Source organism: Mustelus asterias, chromosome 3 (genome assembly GCF_964213995.1).
Source record: "Mustelus asterias chromosome 3, sMusAst1.hap1.1, whole genome shotgun sequence".
Classification (NCBI taxonomy): domain Eukaryota; kingdom Metazoa; phylum Chordata; class Chondrichthyes; order Carcharhiniformes; family Triakidae; genus Mustelus; species Mustelus asterias.
The window spans coordinates 126,442,730-126,463,426 of record NC_135803.1 but is presented as its reverse complement, the minus strand read 5'-3'; the positions used below and the strand labels follow the sequence as shown (position 1 = coordinate 126,463,426).

Genomic DNA, 20,697 nt, shown 5'->3' with positions numbered 1-20,697 from the left:
CCTTTCATAATTTTATACACCTCTATTAAGTCTTCCCTCATCCTCTGTCTTTCCAGGGAGAACAACCCCAGTTTACCCAATCTCTCCTCATAACTAAGCCCCTCCATACCAGGCAACATCCTGGTAAACATCCTCTGTACTCTCTCCAAAGCCTCCACGTCTTTCTGGTAGTGTGGCGACCAGAACTGGACGCAGTACTCCAAATGCGGCCGAACCAACATTCTATACATCTGCAACATCAGACCCCAACTTTTATACTCTATGCCCCGTCCTATAAAGGCAAGCATGCCATATGCCTTCTTCACCACCTTCTCCACCTGTGACGTCACCTTCAAAGATCTGTGGACTTGCACACCCAGGTCCCTCTGCGTATCTATACCCTTTATGGTTCTTCCATTTATCGTATAGCTCCTCCCTACATTATTTCTACCAAAATGCATCACTTCGCATTTATCAGGACTGAACTCCATCTGCCATTTCTTTGCCCAAATTTCCAGCCTATCTATATCCTTCTGTAGCTTCTGACAATGCTCCTCACTATCTGCAAGTCCTGCCAATTTTGTGTCGTCCGCAAACTTACTGATCACCCCAGTTACTCCTTCTTCCAGATCATTTATATAAATCACAAACAGCAGAGGTCCCAATACAGAGCCCTGCGGAACACCACTTGTCACAGGCCTCCAGTCGGAAAAAGACCCTTCCACTACCACCCTCTGTCTTCTGTGACCAAGCCAGTTCTCCACCCATCTAGCCACCTCCCCCTTTATCCCATGAGATCCAACCTTTTTCACCAGCCTACCATGAGGGACTTTGTCAAACGCTTTACTAAAGTCCATATAGACGACATCCACGGCCCTTCCCTCGTCAACCATTCTGGTCACTTCTTCAAAAAACTCCACCAGGTTAGTGAGGCATGACCTCCATCTCACAAAACCATGCTGACTATCGTTAATGAGTTTATTCCTTTCTAAATGCGCATACATCCTATCTCTAAGAATCTTCTCCAACAACCTCCCCACCACGGACGTCAAGCTCACCGGCCTATAATTACCCGGGTTATCCTTCCTACCCTTCTTAAATAACGGGACCACATTAGCTATCCTCCAATCCTCTGGGACCTCACCTGCGTCCAGTGACGAGACAAAGATTTGCGTCAGAGGCCCAGCGATTTCATCTCTCGTCTCCCTGAGCAGCCTTGGATAGATACCATCAGGCCTTGGGGATTTGTCAGTCTTTATATTCTCTAACAAACCTAACACTTCCTCCCTTGTAATGGAGATTTTCTCCAACGGTTCAACACTCCCCTCCGAGACACTCCCAGTCAACACATCCCTCTCCTTTGTGAATACCGACGCAAAGTATTCATTTAGGATCTCCCCTACTTCTTTGGGCTCTTAGCATAATTCTCCACTTTTGCCCCTGAGAGGTCCGATTTTTTCCCTGACAACCCTTTTGTTCCTAACGTATGAATAAAATGCCTTGGGATTCTCCTTAATCCTGTCTGCCAAGGACATTTCATGCCCACTTTTTGCCCTTCTAATTCCCCGTTTGAGTTCTTTCCTACTTTCTTTGTACTCCTCCAGAGCTCCCTCCGTTTTTAGCTGCCTGGACCTAACATATGCCTCTCTTTTCTTTTTGACCAGTCCCTCAATTTCCCTGGTTATCCACGGTTCTTGAATCCTACCCTTCCTATCCTTCTTTTTTACAAGCACATGCCTGTCCTGCAGTCCTAACAACTGTTCCTTAAAAGACTCCCACATGCCAGATGTGGATTTACCCTCAAACAGCCTCTCCCAATCAAGAGCTGCCAATTTCTGCCTAATCCCACTAAAGTTAGCCTTCCCCCAATCCAACACCTTACTCTTGGGACACCACTCATCCTTTTCCATCACTATCCTAAAGCTAACAGAATTGTGGTCACTATTTGCTACATGTTCCCCTACCGAAACTTTGAAGACCTGACTGGGCTCATTCCCCAGTACTAGGTCCAGTATAGCCCCCTCTCTAGTCGGGCTATCTACATATTGTTCCAAAGAACCCTCCTGTACGCATTTTACAAATTCCTCCCCATTCAGAGTCCCAGCTCTCAGCGATTTCCAGTCTATACCAGGGAAATTGAAGTCTCCCACGACAACAACCCTATTTTTCCTGCACTATCCAGTATCTCCTGACATATCCGTCCTTCCACTTCCCTTGGGCTGTTGGGGGGCCTGTAGTATACCCCCAACATAGTGACTGCGCCCTTCCTGTTTTTAAGCTCCACCCAGAGTGACTCGTTACACGACCCCTCTGAATTGTCCTCCCTCTGCACCGTTGTAATATGCTCTCCAACTAATACTGCTACTCCCCCACCTCTTTTGGCCCCTCCTCTGTCTCGCCTAAAACACTTGTACCCCGGAATATTCAGCTGCCAGCCCTGTCCCTCTTTCAACCAAGTCTCTGTCACCGCAACCACATCCAAATTCCTCGTGAGCATTAAGGCCCTAAGTTCATCTGTCTTACCTGCTACGCTCCTTGCATTGAAGTATAAGCACTCCAGACCTCCAGGCCCAGTGAGGTCATCCTCCCCCAGAGTGCTCTTCTTCTTTGCCAGCCTTGTCCCAGCCCCAAGCTCGTCCCCAGCCTCTACGCTTGTAGACCTAATATTTTGATCCCCACCCCCCTGCCATACTAGTTTAAACCCCCCCGAACTGCACTAGCAAAACTCCCAGCCAGGATATTCGTGCCCTTCCAACTTAGTTGTGACCCGTCCTTCTTGTACAGGTGCATCCTCTCCTGAAAACTTCCCATTGATCTAGGAAAATGAAGCCCTCCCTCCTGGACCAGTCCTTTAGCCAAGCATTCAATTGTACTAACTCCCTATTCTTAGCCTCCAGACAAATATTCCCTGAAAATTTGCCACATTTCTTCCGTACATTTCCCTGAGAAAACCGCTTTCCAATTTAAGCCTCCAATTTCCTGCCTGATAGCCTCATAATTCCCCTTACTCCAATTAAATACTTTTCTAACTTGTCTGATCCCATCTCTCTCCAATGCTATTGTAAAGGAGATAGAATTATGATCACTATCTCCAAAATGCTCTCCCACTGAGAGATCTGACACCTGCCCAGTTCATTCCCCAATACCAAATCAAGTACAGCCTCTCCTCTTGTAGGCTTCTCTACAGACTGTGTCAAGAAACCCTTCTGAACACACCTAACAAACTCCTCCCCATCTACACCCCTTACTGCAGGGAGCTTCCAATCAATATTTGGGAAATTAAAATCTCCCATCACGACAACTCTGTTATTATTACACCTTTCCAGGATCTGTTTCCCTATCTGCTCCTCAACATCCCTGTTACTATTGGGCGGCCTATAGAAAACACCCAGTAAAGTTATTGACCCCTTCCTGTTCCTAACCTCCACCCACAGAGACTCCGTAGACAATCCCTCCAAGGTGTCCATCTTTTCCGCAGCCGTGACACTATCTCTGATTAACAGTGCCACTCCTCCACCTCTTTTGCCTCCCTCCCTGTCCCTTCTGAAACATCTGGAACCCGGCACTTGAAGTAACCAGTCTTGCCCCTGAGTCATCCAAGTCTCTGTAATGGCCACCACATCATATTTCCAAGTAGTGATCCACGCTCTAAGCTCATCCACTTTGTTCACGACACTCCTTGCGTTAAAATAGACACATCTCAAACCTTCGGTCTGAGCGCTCCCCTCCTCTATCTTGGAACTCCCTTCCAGAGGGCACTGTGGATGTAACTACACCACCTGGGCTGCAGTGCTTCAAGAAGACAGCCCACCAGCACCCCCTCAAGGGCAATTAGTGATGGGCATTAAGCGCTGGGCTAGCCAAAGGCACTCACATCCCATGAATGAACTGAGGACAGTACCGCCCGCCGGTGATACAAGAAAGCACCTGACCTAGAGCTTAGGGCAACAGTGTAGAGCTAGGCAGTACAGTGGTTAGCGCTGCTGCCTCACAACGCCAGGGACCCGGGTTCAATTCCGGCTTCGGGTCATTGTCTGTGTGGAGTTTGCACATTCTCCCCGTGTCTGCATGGGTTTCCTCCGGGTGCTCTGGTTTCCTCCCACAGTCCAAAGATGTGCGGGTTAGGTTGATTGGCCATGCTAAGTTAACCTTCGTGTGAGGGAGATTAGCAGGGTAAATATGAGGGGTTACTGAAATAGGGCCTGGGTGGGATTGTGGTCGGTGCAGACCCGATGGGCTGAATGGCCTCCTTCTGCACTGTAGGAATTCTATGATTTTATGAACATGCCATGGAGTTCTCTTCATACCTGCACTCTCCACTGTAAGTATGTACATTAATCAATAATATAATGAAGACTTCTTGGTAACTTTTTTCAAGACTGCTTAATGGTGTGTATGCAGTATGCAGTAAGAAGTTTAACAACACCAGGTTAAAGTCCAACAGGTTTATTTGGTAGCAAAAGCCACACAAGCTTTCGAACCTGGTCCTTGTTAAACTTCTTACTGTGTTTACCCCAGTCCAACGCCGGCATCTCCACATCATGCAGTATGCACCATGGGTAATGCCAACCCAATAAAAGAACTTCAAGTGAAAAGGGAGATTCGTTGTTATAAATAGCCTGTGATAATTCTTGTTTCACAATCAAGAAGGAATGTTGGCAACCAGACAATTCATTCCAGAAAATCTGTTTTTTCTTCAAAACACACAGAAGGCTACGTCTTCCTACGCCTGGTCTTTGACATCAGGAAACATGGAACAAGAAAAGACCTTTCAATCCAGGATTGTTCCCTCCAGGAACAATCAACTTCTTTTAAATTTGCAGAGGCAAGATTACACAATTCCTCTTGTACCGATGGAGCCAAATCAAATAAGGGGTTAGAGTTTCACCTAATCTGACATCCTGCATTGTAAATATTCAACCAATCACATTCATTTTTGGAGCTATGCCAATTCTATAAAGATACTAATTAACTAGCAGTCTACTGTACTGTAGTGACTCTGGGACTCCTCATCTTAGTTCTTCTCTGAAGTTGATTACTCACGTCAACAACAACAGCATGCATTTATGTAATGACGTTAACTTAGATAAGTGTCCTAAAACAAAGCGTAGGCAAAAACGGACACTGAACCAAAAGAGATATTGGGAGGGATGACCAAAGGCCTAGTTAAAGAGGCTTTGAGGAGGCTGGTAGAGGAGGTGCAGGCAGACAGTGAGCTCACAGAGGGAATTAGAGTGTATTGAGCAAGGGGAGCTGATGTAAGCATCACCGTTGATGGAGTGAAGGGAGACAAGAGGCTGGAGTTAGAGGACTGGAGAATTGGGGATGGGGTTACAACAGCAGAGGAGGTTACACAGAGAGGAGGACCAGGGCAATTGTGGAGTGCAGGAATCTGGAGCCAGTTGAGGTGAGCAATGACTAGGATGCTAATGAGTGGTACAGAATATGGCCAGCAGTGTTCTCCTTTTGAAATGTGCTCATGATCCAAGTTAAACAGCCTGCTGAAATCTACAGAATCAATTTTTCATAGCATTAGAGACCTTTGCTAAACTTTTGCTGTAATGAAGACATTTTTAAATCTGAGAATAGCTATGTATAATTTAGGGTTCTTAATCTAGAATTATCCCAAGGGCAAGTTGTCAGGTTAACCACAATGTTTCATATTACCAGTCAATACTTAGGAAACAAGTCTGAAGCATCTTTCATGTGAGGTCTTTGTGTTCTCTGAATGCACTGATCTTAAGGATTGAAACTTTAACTGCTAATCGCAGTATTGTGTGTAAAGCAATCTGGATTCTAACAATGAGTTGTAAGTCCAGCAAAGGTAGAGGTGTGTTCCAAACTACACCTTATTTTATTCCAGTTTCATTTTACTGCTCATCATAAGAAACCTGAGCACATAACATGATTTTAGGTCAACATGAATAGACTGCAGCGGGGGAGGTGCAGAGTAATGCAAGCCAACTAAGATCCAGGTAGAGGGCAACCTGCGAGGAATACAAGATGGAATAAAAACAATCCTCACAAAGAAAGAGGCTGATTCTTATTCGTCCACTTCGAGCATCTTTGATTGTGGAATGTATACAGTGTTTAACTGTGAACATCACTTATTCAGTAATAATGACTCAGATCTTCCGATCACCACATATTTGGAAACTGGACACATCCTGGAGGATGCACTATGGGACACCCGACTCTATGGGAATAACTTGGGATTTTCTACTTTCAACTCCCTTCTTCCCAGGATCCTCTGAAAAAGTTCCAGGCTGGAATCTTACCACCGTTCATGCCGGCAGGATTTTCCCATCCCCATTACAGTGAATGGAGATTTGGCCTGGCGCCAAATTCTCCACCCTCGCTGCAGTGGGAGCATGGCGTGAACAGCCAGTGAGATTGTGCCCTCAGACTCTGACTTTGACTATTTGCGCTGTTCCGATTTCATTACCTGAATGGTAGCCCAGAAAACGTCAGATGTAAAAACCTAGTTTAACTTCTGGGTAACTATACAACTTAACCCCCCACCCCCCAATCATTCACACTGACCACCATCCCCTTCAAACTATGTCTGCCCCCTGACCCTCTGACTAACCTTGGACCCCTCAACATCCCTTCTGACCCCTCGACTTCCCCTGACCTGATAGCCCTCACCACGCTACACCCCTTACCTGAGCTGACTAGCGCCAAACCCGACAACACCTCCCCACCCAACATGACTAGATTCGACTGACCTGCCCACCTCAAACACCTTCCATTCTACACACCCACCACTCTACCCACCTGCCACCCTACCACCTACCACCGTTGAGAGTCAACCACATTGCTGTGGCTCTGGAGTCATATGTAGGCCAGACCAGGTAAGGACGGCAGATTTCCTTCCCTAAAGGACATTAATGAACCGGATGGGTTTTTACAACAATCAACAATGGTTTTCATGGTGATCAGTGGAATCTTAATTCCAGATATTTTTTATTGAATTCAAATTCCACCATCTGCCGTGGCAGGATTCGAACCTGGGTCCCCGGGTATGAGCCTTGCACGCCAGAATCATCAGTGATGTGGGCAGTAGATAGCCACCATTGCCCAGTCACCATTGGCTTGCCGTGGGGCACTGTTGCAGGAGGCAGAGTGGACTGCTGCAGAATGAAGGCAACATGACTGTCAGGATATTGGCATCGATTGGCACGATTCTCTGTGTATGGTCACACACTGGCTGGACACTGAGGGAGTGAATCTTTTCCAGTGTTGGTATAGAGCAATGTTGACACGCAGCAGAGTGATATACATCCAATCAATGGTACCTTGTACCAGGGGGAAACCTGTAATCTTGATGATGCAGCATGCCCAGTCCACCTTCTTCTCCCAGGCAAGGATGAAAATTATTAGCTTCCACTGAACTGACAGTCTCACTCACCTTCCTCATGCAACACTTAGCTTCGGACCTCATTACAGCTGTGGTCCAAACATAGACTAAAGAACAAAACTCAAGAGGTAAGGTGAGAATCAGAGGCTGGGATTCTCCCAAAAAAGATTCTAAGTTCCCAATGTGCGGGAAAATGGGAGTAAATCCCGCTGGCTTTTTCAGGGTTTCCAGAATGAATCTTCCACACTTTGTGCATCACAGATCGCCCCTAGCATGATTCACCCTGGAAATCTGGGCGCGGGCTTATTGCTGCCTCAAGAAGCCGGCAGCATAGCGCTGAGCGGGCCATTGCGCTGCTCTGTCAGATCGGTTCCTGTGCAGTGCCCCCCGCCCCCCCCCCCCCCCCCCATTGCCGGCCTCCCGATCGCTGGCCAGCCCCAGAGCCAACCCTTATGTCTCTCACTTCAGGCAGCCCAGATCTCCCCGAGATCACCCAGCCAGCCCCAATCTCCTTCTCGTCAGTCCCAATGCCCTACCCTCCCCCCGATGTCCAACCCTCCCCCCACCCACCCCCCCCCCCCCCCACCCCACCCCCCCCCCCCCCCCCCCTCAGCAGCCCTGACCACTGCCCCCCCACCTGGATGGCCAGCCTCGATCACCCTCCTCCCTCCTTCTCCCAGTGATCCTGAATGCAGAGTGGCAGTGGGTCCATTGCACCCCACCGATTGCCCCCCCTACCCCCCAGGTCCCAGTAGGCCCTGTCCCAGTAGGCCCTTGCCCTGTTTCCTTGGCACTGCCCGATGCCCGGTGGGCAGCGCCAAGGTGCCCTTTGGGCATTGCCAGTTTTCCCCATGGGCAGTGCCAGGGTGCCAGGCTGGAACTGCCAGGCTGGCACTGCACAAGTGGCACATCCCTTACCCCCCCCGGCCTCCCAATTTCCGGTGACTTCGCTAAAAAACTTACTTCCAGAGATGCATGGAGGCCGCGAAACTCAGTGGGAAGCCTGCAAAACGCTCCCCGCTGATGTCCCCCGGCCCGCTGCGCTACTTGAGCAGCACAGCGGGCCAAGACAATCACCCCCAGAGTGTTTGTCCATGACATCAAGGCAACATTTAACTGTGTGTGGCATCAAGAAGAAATGGCAAAATTGAAGTCAACGGGAGTTTGAGGGTAAACACTCCATTGGTTGGAGTCACAACACAACATAAAGGGAGATGGTTGTGGTTGTTGGAGGCCAATCATCTTAGGCCAAGGCTGCAGGAGTTCCTAAGGAACCATCTTCTGCTGTTTCATCAATAACTTTCCCTCTATCATAAGGTTAGAAGTGGGATGTTCAGTGATGATTGCACAATGTTTGCAACTCTTCAAATACTGAAACGGTCTGTTTTCATATGTAGCAAGACTGGACAACATTCAGGCTTGGACTGATCAGTGGCAAGTAACATTCACACCACACATGTGCTAGGCAATAACCATTTCCAACAATCTAACCATCTAACCCTGACATTCAATCGTATTATTATCACTAAAAGCATCCAGAGGATTACTATTGACCAGAAACTGAACAGTACCAGCCATATAAACATGATGGTTGGAAGAGCAAGTCAGAGACTGGGAATTCTGAGGCAAGTAACTCACCTCTTGAATCCCACAAATCAGGAATGTGGTAGAATACTCTCCACTTCCCTGGATGAGCGCAGCTCCATCAACACTTAAGAAGCTCAACATCATCCAGGCCAAAGCAGTCCGTTTGATCAGCACTCTACCCATCAACTTACACATTCATTCCAAACATCATTGACGCACACTGGCATCAGTGCATACATCTACAAGACGCTCTGCAGGAACTCACCAAGGTGCCTTTGACAGCACCTTCTACAGCTCTTGGGGCTAAAGGGATCAAGGGATATTGGGGTGAAGGTGGGATGATGATATTGAATTTGATGATCAGCCATGATCAAAATAAATGGTGGAGCAGGCTCGAAGGGCCGAATGGCTTACTCCTGCTTCTAGTTTCTATGTTAATAAGCCCATGACCTCTAACACCTAGACACCTAAAGCTCGGCATAACATCGTGGGCCGAAGGGCCTGTTCTGTGCTGTACTGTTCTATGTTCTAACAAGGGCAGCAGACACATGGGAACACTACAACCTCCCACACAAGTCACACACCATCAGACTTGGAATGATATTACCATGCCTTCACTGTCACGGAGTTAAAATCCTGCAACACCTTTCCCATCATCACCGTGGGAGTGCTTACACCATCACGCCTGCAGCATTGCAAGAAGGTGACTCACCACCTTCTCAATTAGGGATGGATAACAAATGCAGGCCGAGCCAGTAACACCCGCGCTCCATGAAAGAACAATAAAAAAACCGCTGAAGGTGACAGGGCAGATTGAGAAAGCAGTTAAACAGGTACACAGGATTCTGACTTTAATAAGTAGAGACACTTGAGCAAGGAAATCACAATGCAACTATATAAAATACTTAACTGGAGCTGTGTGTTTAACTCTGGCACCACACGTTTGGTAGGGAATGAAGGCTTAAGAGAGGATGCAAAAAAGATTTACGAGAATGGCTCCAGGAATGAGGGACTTGAGTTATGTGGACACATTGGAGAAGCTGGAGATGTTCTCATCAGAGAAGAAAAGGTTGAGGGCGGAGGGGGGGGGGGGGGGGCGGGTGGTTTGATAGAAATATTCAAAATCATGAAGGTCCAAGACAAAACAATCCGAGAAAAATTGTTCCCATTGGTGGAAAGGTGGAGAACTTGAGACTCAAGGTTATTGGAAAAAGAACCAACATTGACAGGAAACATTTTTACAAACTGAGTGATTAGAATCTGGAATACACTGTCTGAAGAATGTGGTGGAGGCAGATTCAATTGTGACGTTCAATAGCGATTTGAGTAGGTGCCAGATGAGAAAGAAATATGTAGGGCTATGGGGAAAGGGCGATGGAATGGAATGTGCTGAGTTGCTCTCATGCAGAGCCAGCACAAACACGACAGGCTGAATAGTCTCCTTTTATGATTCTCTGGCCGGAATTTTAATGGCATGCCCACCCGAGGCTCGTAAGATTACGCCCAATGCCAACGGGAATGCATTTCTACAAGCCTCGCCTGCCCCAATTTCAGGGCTGGCGTGCTGATTCTCGATTCTGATTCTAGAAAGCCTGTGCACGTTGTGAGCTGACCCGGAACAGATTCTGAAGTTTATAAGCAATTTACTGATTGCTATTCAACAAGTATAGTTACAAGCTGCTGCAATGATTCAGATTCACACCAGAAGCAAATCGAGTATGATTTTTAAAGGAGCAGGCCAGGTTTACAGCTAAACATGATAATTATGCTTCACGCCTTAGTATAGCCATAAAGAACACTACAGTAGGGACGTGATGGCATAGTGGTATTGTCTCTGGGTTTATGGTACAGAGACCCAGGGCAATGCTCTGGGGATCTGCTTCCGAATCCCACCGTGGCAGATGGTGAAATTTAAATTCAATAAAAATCTGGAGTTTCAAGGATGACTATGAAACCATTATTAAAAACCTATCTAGTGCACTAATGCCCTTCAGGGAAGGAAATCTGCTGTCCTACATCAGACCATTAGACGTCGGAGCAGAAGTAGGCCATTCAGCTCAATGAGTCTACTCTGCCATTCAATGAGATCATGACTGATCTGAGATAATAATCCTCAACTCCACTTTCCCGCCTTATCCCCTTAACCTTTGATTCTGTCACTAATTAAAAATCTATCCCCTTGAACACACTTAATGACCCAGCCTCTACAGCCCTTTGCAGTAAAGAATTCCCCAAATTCGCTACCCTTTGAGAGAAGAAATCCCTCCTTATCTCTGTCTTAAATGGACAACCCCTTACTCGGAGATTAAGCCCTCTGGTCCATGACTCTCCCACAAGAGGAAACAATTTCTCAGCATCTACCCTGCCAACATCCCCGAGAATCCTCTCCGTTCAATAAGGTCGCCTCTCATTCTTCTAAACTCCAATGAGTACTGGCCCAACCTACTCAACCTTTGCTCAAAAGAAAATCCCTCCATACCCAGGATCAACCTAGTAAACCTCCCCTGGACTGCCTCCAATGCCAGTATATCTTTCCTTAGATAAGGGGACCAAAACTGTACACTGTATCCCAGATGTGATCTAACTAATGCCTTGTATTGTTTTGCAAGACTTCCCTATTTTTATATTCAGTTCCCTATGAAATAAAGGCCAACATTCCATTTGCCTTCCCTATTCCCTAGTGAACTTGCATGCTTTTTGTCACTTATGCACGAAGATCCCCAAGTATCTCCAGCCTTTCTCCATTTAGATAATATCCAGCCCCTTTATTCTTCCTCCCAAAATGCATAACTTCACATTTCCCTACATTATATTCCATCTGCCAAGTTTTTGCCCACTCACCGAACCTGTCTATGTCCCCCCGTGGGCTCTTTGGGCAGGGCTTTCTGGCCATGCTCGCTCCAAAACCGGAAAAATCCTGCCCAAGGTCAACATACCTTTGCATGCTCCAGCCCTCGCCCATTACAATTCCCGTGGTGGGCGGGATGGGAAAGTTCCCCCCCTTTGTGTCATCCTCACCACTTGCCTTCCCACCTATTTTTGTGTCGTCCATAAACTTGGCAATAGTACATTCCCGTCCCTCATCCACATTATTCACATATATCGTAAATGATTGTGACCCCAGCAGTGATCCCAATGGGACTCCACTAGTTACAGGTCGTCATCCTCAAAATGTCCCACTTATCCCAACACTCTATCTTCTATTAGTTAGCCAATCCTCTAACTATGCTAATATATTATCCCCAACACCATAGGCTCTTACCTTATTAAGTAGCCTTTTATGTGGTACCTTATTGAATGCTTTTTGAAAATCCAAGTATATTCCATCTACTGGTTCCCCTTTATCTATTCTGTTCATTACCACCTCAAAGAATTCTAATACATTTGTCAGGCATTATTTTCCCTTCATGTAGCCATGCTAACTTAGCTTGACTATATTTATGTATTTCTAAATGTTCCACTATTACATCCTTTATAAGGAATCAGATGTTAAACTCACCGGCCTACAATTAACTGTTTTTGTCTCCTACTTTTTGAAATAAGTATGTTACATTGGCAGTTTTCCAAACCTCTGGGACTTTTTCAGAATTAAAGGATTCTAGAAAGATTACTACCAGTGCATCCACTTTCGCTGTATCTACTTCCTTTAATAGCCTAAGATACAACCCATCAGGCCCAGGGGGCATATCGGCCTTTAATTCACTAGTTTTCCTAGTGATAGTTATTGTATATATATCCTCCACCCAAGACCACAAGGAACAACAAAAGGTAGTGAATGTTGCCCAATCCATCACGCAAACCAGCCTCCCATCCATCGCGTCTGTCTACACTCCCCGCTGCCTCGGCAAAGCAGCCAGCATAATTAAGAACCCCATGCACCCCGGACATTCTCTCTTCCACATTCTTCCGTTGGGAAAAAGACACAAAAATCTGAGGTCACGTACCAACCAACTCAAGAACAGCTTCTTTCCTGCTGCTGTCAGACTTTTGAATGGACTTACCTTGCATTAAGTTGATCTTTCTCTACACTCTAGCTATGACTGTAACACTACATTCTGCACTCTCTCATTTCCTTCTCTATGAACGGTATGCTTTGTCTGTATAACGCGCAAGAAACAATACTTTTCACTGCATGCTAACCCATATGACAATAATAAATCAAATCAAATCACCCCTTCTGTCCCTTGATTATTTTCTATTTTTGGAAAGCTTTAGTGTCTCCTACCGTGAAGACTGTCACAAAGGCCGGGATTTTATGACTCGCTCAGGCGAGGCTCGTAAAATCCCACCTGAGGCCAATGGAGAATTCCATTCTGCGAGCTTCGGAATCGGGGTGGGAATGCTGGTAAAATTCCAGCCAAAGTATTCATTTAATTCGTGTCATTTCCTGGTTTCCCATTATTATTTCCCCAGATTCATTCTCTAAGAGGCCCATGTTCACGTTAGCTTTTCTCTTCCATCTTATTTGTGACAGAAATGTGGTTAACTCAAAAAAAAACCCCCAAGGGCAATTAGGGATCGACAACAAATGCGCACATCCCTTGAATAAATTAAAAAAATAATAATGAAGAATATTCCACTTCAGTTTTCTTCAGAGGCTATGTGTATTGAGATTATGATGGGGATATTATTAGCTCTTCTTGACAGGTTTATGAGTTTCTCCGTAGTTTGTCTCTCCAACCCAGTCAGAGTGCACCTTGAGCCTAATATGAGACTACTTTTTATGCTTCACTGCAGAGCCCAATGGGATTTTGTTGGTATTATGAATGCTTAGAAGGCCCCAACCTCACAGCAATATTTTGCTCTTCTCCTTCTTTCCAGTGTAATAAAACAACAGAACCCTGAGGGTTCGGGATGCATGAGCACAAGGCAGACAGGAGATTACCTTCCTCAGTCTGCTGATAAGAGCAGGTTGCTCAGAGACCCACAGGATGGTCAGCAGTTCTGATTTAAACATATCTTCATTTTTATTTAAGTCCAATGAAAAAATGAAGTGTCATTTTGCTTAAAATCTCTTGTGTAAAGGTCCATGTACTTTGCGACCAAGCCTTTCAATTACTCTTGTCAAATTGGTTAGAACAATTCATCGTTCCATTTACATTGTTGAAATTTTGCTCTTATATGCAAAACATACAGCAGTAAAAATGACAAGTACATTAAAGTTAAAGTTTATTTATTAGTAAGGCTCACATTAACACTGCAAGTTACTGTGAAATTCTCCTAGTCACCACAGTCCGGCCTCTGTTTGGGTCAATGCACCTAATCAGCACGTCTTTCAGAATGTGGGAGGAAATCGGAGCACCCGGAGGAATCCCACGCAGAAACGGGGAGAACGTCCAAACTCCGCACAGACAGTGACCCAAGGCGGGAATCGGACCTGGTGCTGTGAAGCAGCAGGGCTGACCACTGTGCTATCGTGCCACCCCTAAATAAATTGTTCATCTGAACCATTACACAATCGACATTCCTGGTGGCCAATGACAGAAGTTTGAAAGTGACTCACTCTAATCACGTGTACATAAAGTATAACTATGAGCCTTTTCCGCCTGTACGTAATTGCTCTCAATCCAGAACTTGATGTTGAACAACTTTTAATTGATCCTCTGACAACATTTCACAACGTACTGTTTCATGTTATATCTTCTGCGTACATATTCTTTTGTGAATCCAGGAAGGAAACATATTGCGCAACCTTCAGTTCTTTTTAAATTTCAATAAAACTTTGAAATATTTTTCAATTATTTTCAATTTGAGTTCAGTCATTTTAATCACTTTTCTGGTAAAGTTGTTATATACAGTACATGTTTAACAAAGTGTATCAACCATGTGTCTTTTTAAAAGAAGGATCATCACCCCCGGACAATATCCCCATAATTTTTAAATCACTATGTGAAGATAGGTTGTACCAAATCGATAAAGAGAATCTGACCATGCATTATTCTGCACAGTCACCTCACTATGGGATAAAACAGTCAAGTGAAGCTGCAACCTGTGTTATTTGGTCTGCCTTTGTAAAATTGGAGAAATATATATGGAAAGTACATGGATATTAAAGTTTAAAGTTTTTTGACTAGTGTCACAAGTAGGCTTACATTAACACTGCAATGAAGTTACTGTGAAAATCCCCTAGTCGCCACACTCCGGTGCCTGTCTGGGTACAATGAGGGAGAATTTAGCATGGACAATTCACCTAACCAGCAGACTGGTTAGACTGGTTTCAGACTGTGGGAGGAGACTAGAGCACCCGGAGGAAACCCATGCAGACACGAGGAGAACATACAAACTCCACACAGACAGTGACCCAAGCCGGGATTCGAAGCCAGGTCCCTGTCACTGTGAGGCTGCAGTGCTAACCACTGTGCCACCGTTACGCCCACGTAGTTAGTTCACTGTACAAGTGGATGGAGGTCAGTGTGAATCAACTCTCAGAGAAATATAAAAACAAATTACTGCGGATGCTGGAATCTGAAACAAAAACAGAAAGCAGAGCTAATGAAGAGTTATCATTGAAACGTTGGCTCTATTCTCTCTCCACAGAGGCTGTCAGATCTGCTGAGATTTTTCAGCCCTTTTCTGTTTTTGACTCAAAGAAGTATGTTGTTCAGATTGATTATGGTGTGAGAGGGGCCTGTGAAGCTAAGAAGATGTTGATGGTGGATCTGATTATCTATAAAATATTTAATATCCATTAAAAGATACTTAGATAAGCACTTGGAATATCATAACATTCAAGGATATGGGACAAGTGCAGGAAAATGGGATTGGTGCACCTTTGGTCTTACTGTTGGTGCAGACTTGATGGGCCGAGGGCCTTCTCTGCGCTCTATGGCCAGGAACTTACCACCCCATCCGCTACGGGAATTGGAGCGTGCGAGGGGTGGACAAAGAGAAGGTCCATTGACCTCAGGTGGGATTTTATGGTTTCAGGATGAGCGAGGCCCTAAAATCTCACCCTATGACTCTATAAAGCAGAAATCTGATATATTATGACATAACATGATAACCATTATTCAAATTTAGTAAAAACTGTGGTGGATAATGTTTGTAACAAATGCATTACTGTCTCTGTTCAAAAACCTAATCTGACATTTGTTTCGGAATGTTTTGTTACTATGATTTCAAAGACAGTGGGAGCAATTTTATCCCGCAACAGGATCGGTGCATGGACATGCTGAGGCAGCTGGCAGCCATTTTGAACAGCTGGATCTGCTTATTATATGAATAGTCAACTAGCTGATGAATAACAACAACATTTCTGCACAATTTCTGGTTCATGTGTTAATTCATTAGTAAAGGCACATCCTATTTACTCAGTTCATTATTCTTTCCATTTCTGAAATGTGCTGGAAAGAGGCAAAGATTTACCAAGAGATTTTAACACTTCCCAGGAGGTGTCACTGGCAATAGGCAGAAGCAGGAGGAGTGCTTTTCCCATAAAGTGGAAAGAAGAAGGCTCACAGCTTCTCTAAAAAAAGCCTGATTAGAGTTGGCAGAAGTAAATAGCTGGAACATCACCCAAGCATTTAGATCAAAGTGTAGGAAGATGTTTAATTTTGAATTTTTATTCATTCGTGGGACATGGGCGTCGCTGGCTGGCCAGCATTTATTGCCCATCTCTATTTGCCCTTGGAGGGCAGTAGAGAGTCAACCTCATTGCTGTGGCTCTGGAGTCACGTGTAAGCCGGACCAGGTAAGGACGGCAGATTTCCTTCCTGAAAGGACATTAATGAACCAGATGGGTTTTTCCACCAATTGACAATGGTTTCATGGTCATCGGATTTAATTCCAGATTTTTTTATTGAATTCAAGTTCCACCATCTGCTGTGGTGTGATTCGAACCCGAGTCCCCAGAATATTAGCTGAGTTTCTGGATTAATAGTTTAGTGATAATACCACGAGGCCATCATCTCCCTACGATTTATTGATTCACTCCATCAGCAAAGGTGGTTATAACTATTCCTTTCCCCATCTGTTGTATTGGGACTGGGCACTGTCCCTCCCCGGCACCCTTCAACATTCTGAACAATGACTTTCCTTTCAATGTCCCTCACCAAAAGCACTGTGCTTCATTTTCCTCTCAGCTTATGTATAACATGCAGGTGCACCACTTAAGAAGTGCACTCGGTTTCTCAGCAGCCTATGTCTTTACTCTTCTGTAAGAGAAGATGGTGCATAACATGAGGGAAAAAAATAAGTCCAGTGGAGCAAATTCCGACATCATGGTCCTCATCCTGATGGAGTAGAAGGCAATGGAAGTTAGTGGGACATCGAGAGAAAGCAATATTGGACATTGAGAGGCTGACAGCTTGTCAGAATAGGGTGACCGCCTTTCAGTTGAACCCCTAAATGAATCACCAATAACTATAGTGTAAAATATGACATCAAAATTGTGAACAGCTTGGTTTTAGACAGCTGCCAGGGAGAGGGATGGAATCAGTGGTGAGAGGGCAGAGTTTGTGCCAGAGACCAAGATCAATAACAACAGTTTTCCCAATATTTAACTGGAGGGAATTCCTGTTCATGCAGTACTTGATGTAAGGTAAGCAGTTTGCCAATTTAGTAATGGCGGAGGTGGGGCGGTGGGGGGGGAGGGGGGGAGCGGTGGGCGGAGAGAGATGTGGCGATGCAGAGCTGGGTGTCATTAGCGTACATCTGGAAACTGATGTGTTTCCTTATGGTATCACTCGGGGTAGCATATAGATGAGAAATACAAAAGGGCCGTGGATGGATCCTTGGGGACACCAGAGCTAACAGTGTGGGAATGGGAAGAGAAGCCATTGATGGTGATTGACTGGTTATCATGAGATACATAAGAATGGAATGATACTAGGCAAGTTCTGACTCACCTACTGGAAGATAGGGAGGGGCATGGGAGGAGGATGGTGCAATCTTCGATTTGTAGATTTCAAACTTCATTGTATTAAGTTTCACAACACCAGGGTGACGTCTAACAGGTTTATCTGGAATCATAAGCTTTTAGAGTGCTGCTCCTTCATCTGGTGAGTGGAGAGTTGGGTTCACAAACAGGGCATATACAGACACAGACTCAATTGCAAGATAATGGTTGCAATTATACCACTTCCTGTTCTTGATATTAGCTTCCTTTCTGGCTTGCTGGAGCCTTTGTATCCACATCAGTGCTATCAATAGTGGTCCGTCATTGCTGCAAACTTCAAAGCTCTCTCATTTTGACTGCAGTCACCAATGAGAATTAAATGTATTGATTTCCCCCCAGGCAAATAAAGCATCGCTACTCCCTTGATGCACTGATGGACTGATAGTGTGAGGTGCCTGAAATGTCCTCAGTAGCACCCCAGAGACAATCCTGAGGCTAGAGAGTTCAGGGCAGTTGTCACCTTGACGAACACTAGCACGGTTCAGACCCCAGGTGTGGCAGGATCATTACCGATAAACTGACAAAATGTCAGAATCAAAAAAACGCAGCTTCCTCCTTCATAGCTTCTCAGGCAAATCTAGCAAGATCCCCAAAGGCCTGAAGACCCTGCTGAGTGGGTGCTATCTTCTCAGAGCTCCAATGGCAGCTCCCCAGCATGTTCAGTGTTCCAGTGCTTTGGTGTTGCTGCTGTGCTCCCTCCTCCTTCACTGACATACGTTCAACATTTTACTGAATGAGAGGTCAGTCAACACCGGGTTAAAGGCCAACAGGTTTATTTGAAATCACAAGTTTTTGGAGTGCTGCTCCTTTGTCAGGTGAAGTTGGACTATAACCTGGTGTCGTGTGACCTCTCACCTTGTCCATCTCAGTCCAACACTGGCATCTCCACATCATGGCTAACATTTTACTCACATCAGGCTGTACCTTGAGCCTGTGTTCGCCATCAGCGAGATTACCGGTGGGGCCTCAAGACCTGGAAGTTCTCCGGTGAGAACGCAACTCCGCATCTTCCCCACCCCGCGTTGATGATGTCATCAGGTTCCTGCCCATAATGATTTACATGGATTTCCATTCATTTCAATATTATTAACCCACCCCACCCGCCGTATCTTGACCCTTCGCCATCTCTTCAAACTGCGCCGAGGTGACATCGTGTTGACGCGGTTTATGACAGGTTCACACAGACATGAACCTGTCATGGGGTCTCCTCGGGGGCACAAAGGTAAGTATAGCCCCGAGGGGATGAGGGAGATGACCAGGCAGTGCCCTGGCACTGCCCCATGGCACAGGTTGTCACTGACAGGTTGGCACACCATGCTGCCCTGGCAGTGCCATTCTGGCAATGCTGCACTGGCAATTTCCACTCCATCTGACGAAGGAGCAGCGCTCCGAAAGCTAATGGTATTTGCTACCAAATTAACCTGTTGGACTTTAACCTGGTGTTGTTAAAACTCTTACTGTGCCAACCTGTGCCAAGCGGCAGGCCCCAGTGGGAGCCTCAAGGCCGAGGTGGGGGGGGGGGGGGGATTCATGCAGATGTGGTTGTGGGTCGGTAGTGGTTGGATGAGCAGGTGATGGTCACTTGTGGATGAGGACAGAGAAGAGGCCGAGGGCTGATGATCAAAGGGGGAGGGGCCGGTGATCACAGGGATGGGGGGGAAGAGAAGCTGTTGATAATTGTCAGGGGAGGGGTGCGGTCGGAGTGAATGCTGGCTCCGATCGGGGGTGGGGAGGGGAGGGGAACCCCTGAGGCCTCTGTGGTAGGGTGGGGGAGGAGGTCTATTGCAGTTCTAATCTGGGCGCCCGTTAAAGATGGTGTCCTGATCTTTAAGCTGCCGCGTGGTAGACTCTGGAGAAAAATCATGCCGGTTTCTCTGGAGAGCAACAGGCCAGTTTTCTTGGCAGAAACAACATTCTACCATTCTTTAAGAATTAGCCCATAAAATGTATCCTGTACAATGGAATTGCCCAGGGAGTTTTTACTGCAATATTTTACCTGTTTTCTTTTGTTCTTGCTAATCAAGATGTTTCAAATCGCTTATGTAGTTTACCTAGAATGAACAGTCATGGATCCAGTTACAGGATTTTTTTGAGTAACAATCTGCAGTTAAATTCCAGGAGATAAGTAAAATAATCCTTTTGTTACAAATATGAACCAATCACCCCAGATGCAAAATAGTACAATGGCCTCAATTGAAAAAGATTCTATCCAATTATTTTGAATTCAAAGTACATTGAAAAAAAACAGAAGTAACAAACAGAAAATTCAGCAGCACTAAACGAGAATGAAATGAAACTGTGGTTTTGTTCATGGCTGATGTAAATAATACATAAAGCATTGGAACTTACCTATTGTTCATTCATCAAACCATTCGCCCTGCGATGACGGGCTGGTTGTTCTTACCTCGGTGCTTCTTGCAGTGAATGAAACTATCAAAGTAAACTTTGTGCTTTGTTGGTAACAAAAGGGGGAGGAGATTATGACAACGTGGCATCTGTAACCAAAGTGGCAGACCCAGCTAATACATTGAGTGTTTATGTGAAAAGAATTCAAGGTTAAAACACCACTAACCCTGTAACTTTGACTGGAGAAATTACAACAGCTTGTTCATGCAAGTGACACTCTTACAAGTTGTCGTGAATTGCTCAAGGGTCTGCAGTTATATCTGTTGCTAAAGTCTATAGAACTGTAACTTGCGTAAATCAGCAAATAGAGTGTATGGAATTTGACCCATTCCTGACATAAACATAATTAGTGCCTGGAATGGGCGGGTTGTCTTCAGGAGAGATTGGACAGGTTAGACTTGTATTCACTGGAACAAAAATAGGAAATGCTGGAAAATCTCAGCAGGTCTGACAGCATCTGTGGAGAGAG

At 45.5% G+C, this 20,697-nt stretch overlaps 1 protein-coding gene across 1 annotated transcript in view; it reads right to left on the bottom strand.

Annotated features, from left to right (window-relative positions):
- The window catches only part of LOC144491561 (protein FAM3C-like), a 62,156-nt gene extending 41,908 nt beyond the window's left edge, over positions 1 to 20,248 (bottom strand). Inside the window, exon 1 of the mRNA XM_078209540.1 lies at positions 20,172 to 20,248. The gene's annotated coding sequence lies outside the window, so the exon portion shown is untranslated. The remainder of the gene's footprint in view (positions 1 to 20,171) is intronic.
- Between the last annotated feature and the right edge of the window lie 449 nt (positions 20,249 to 20,697).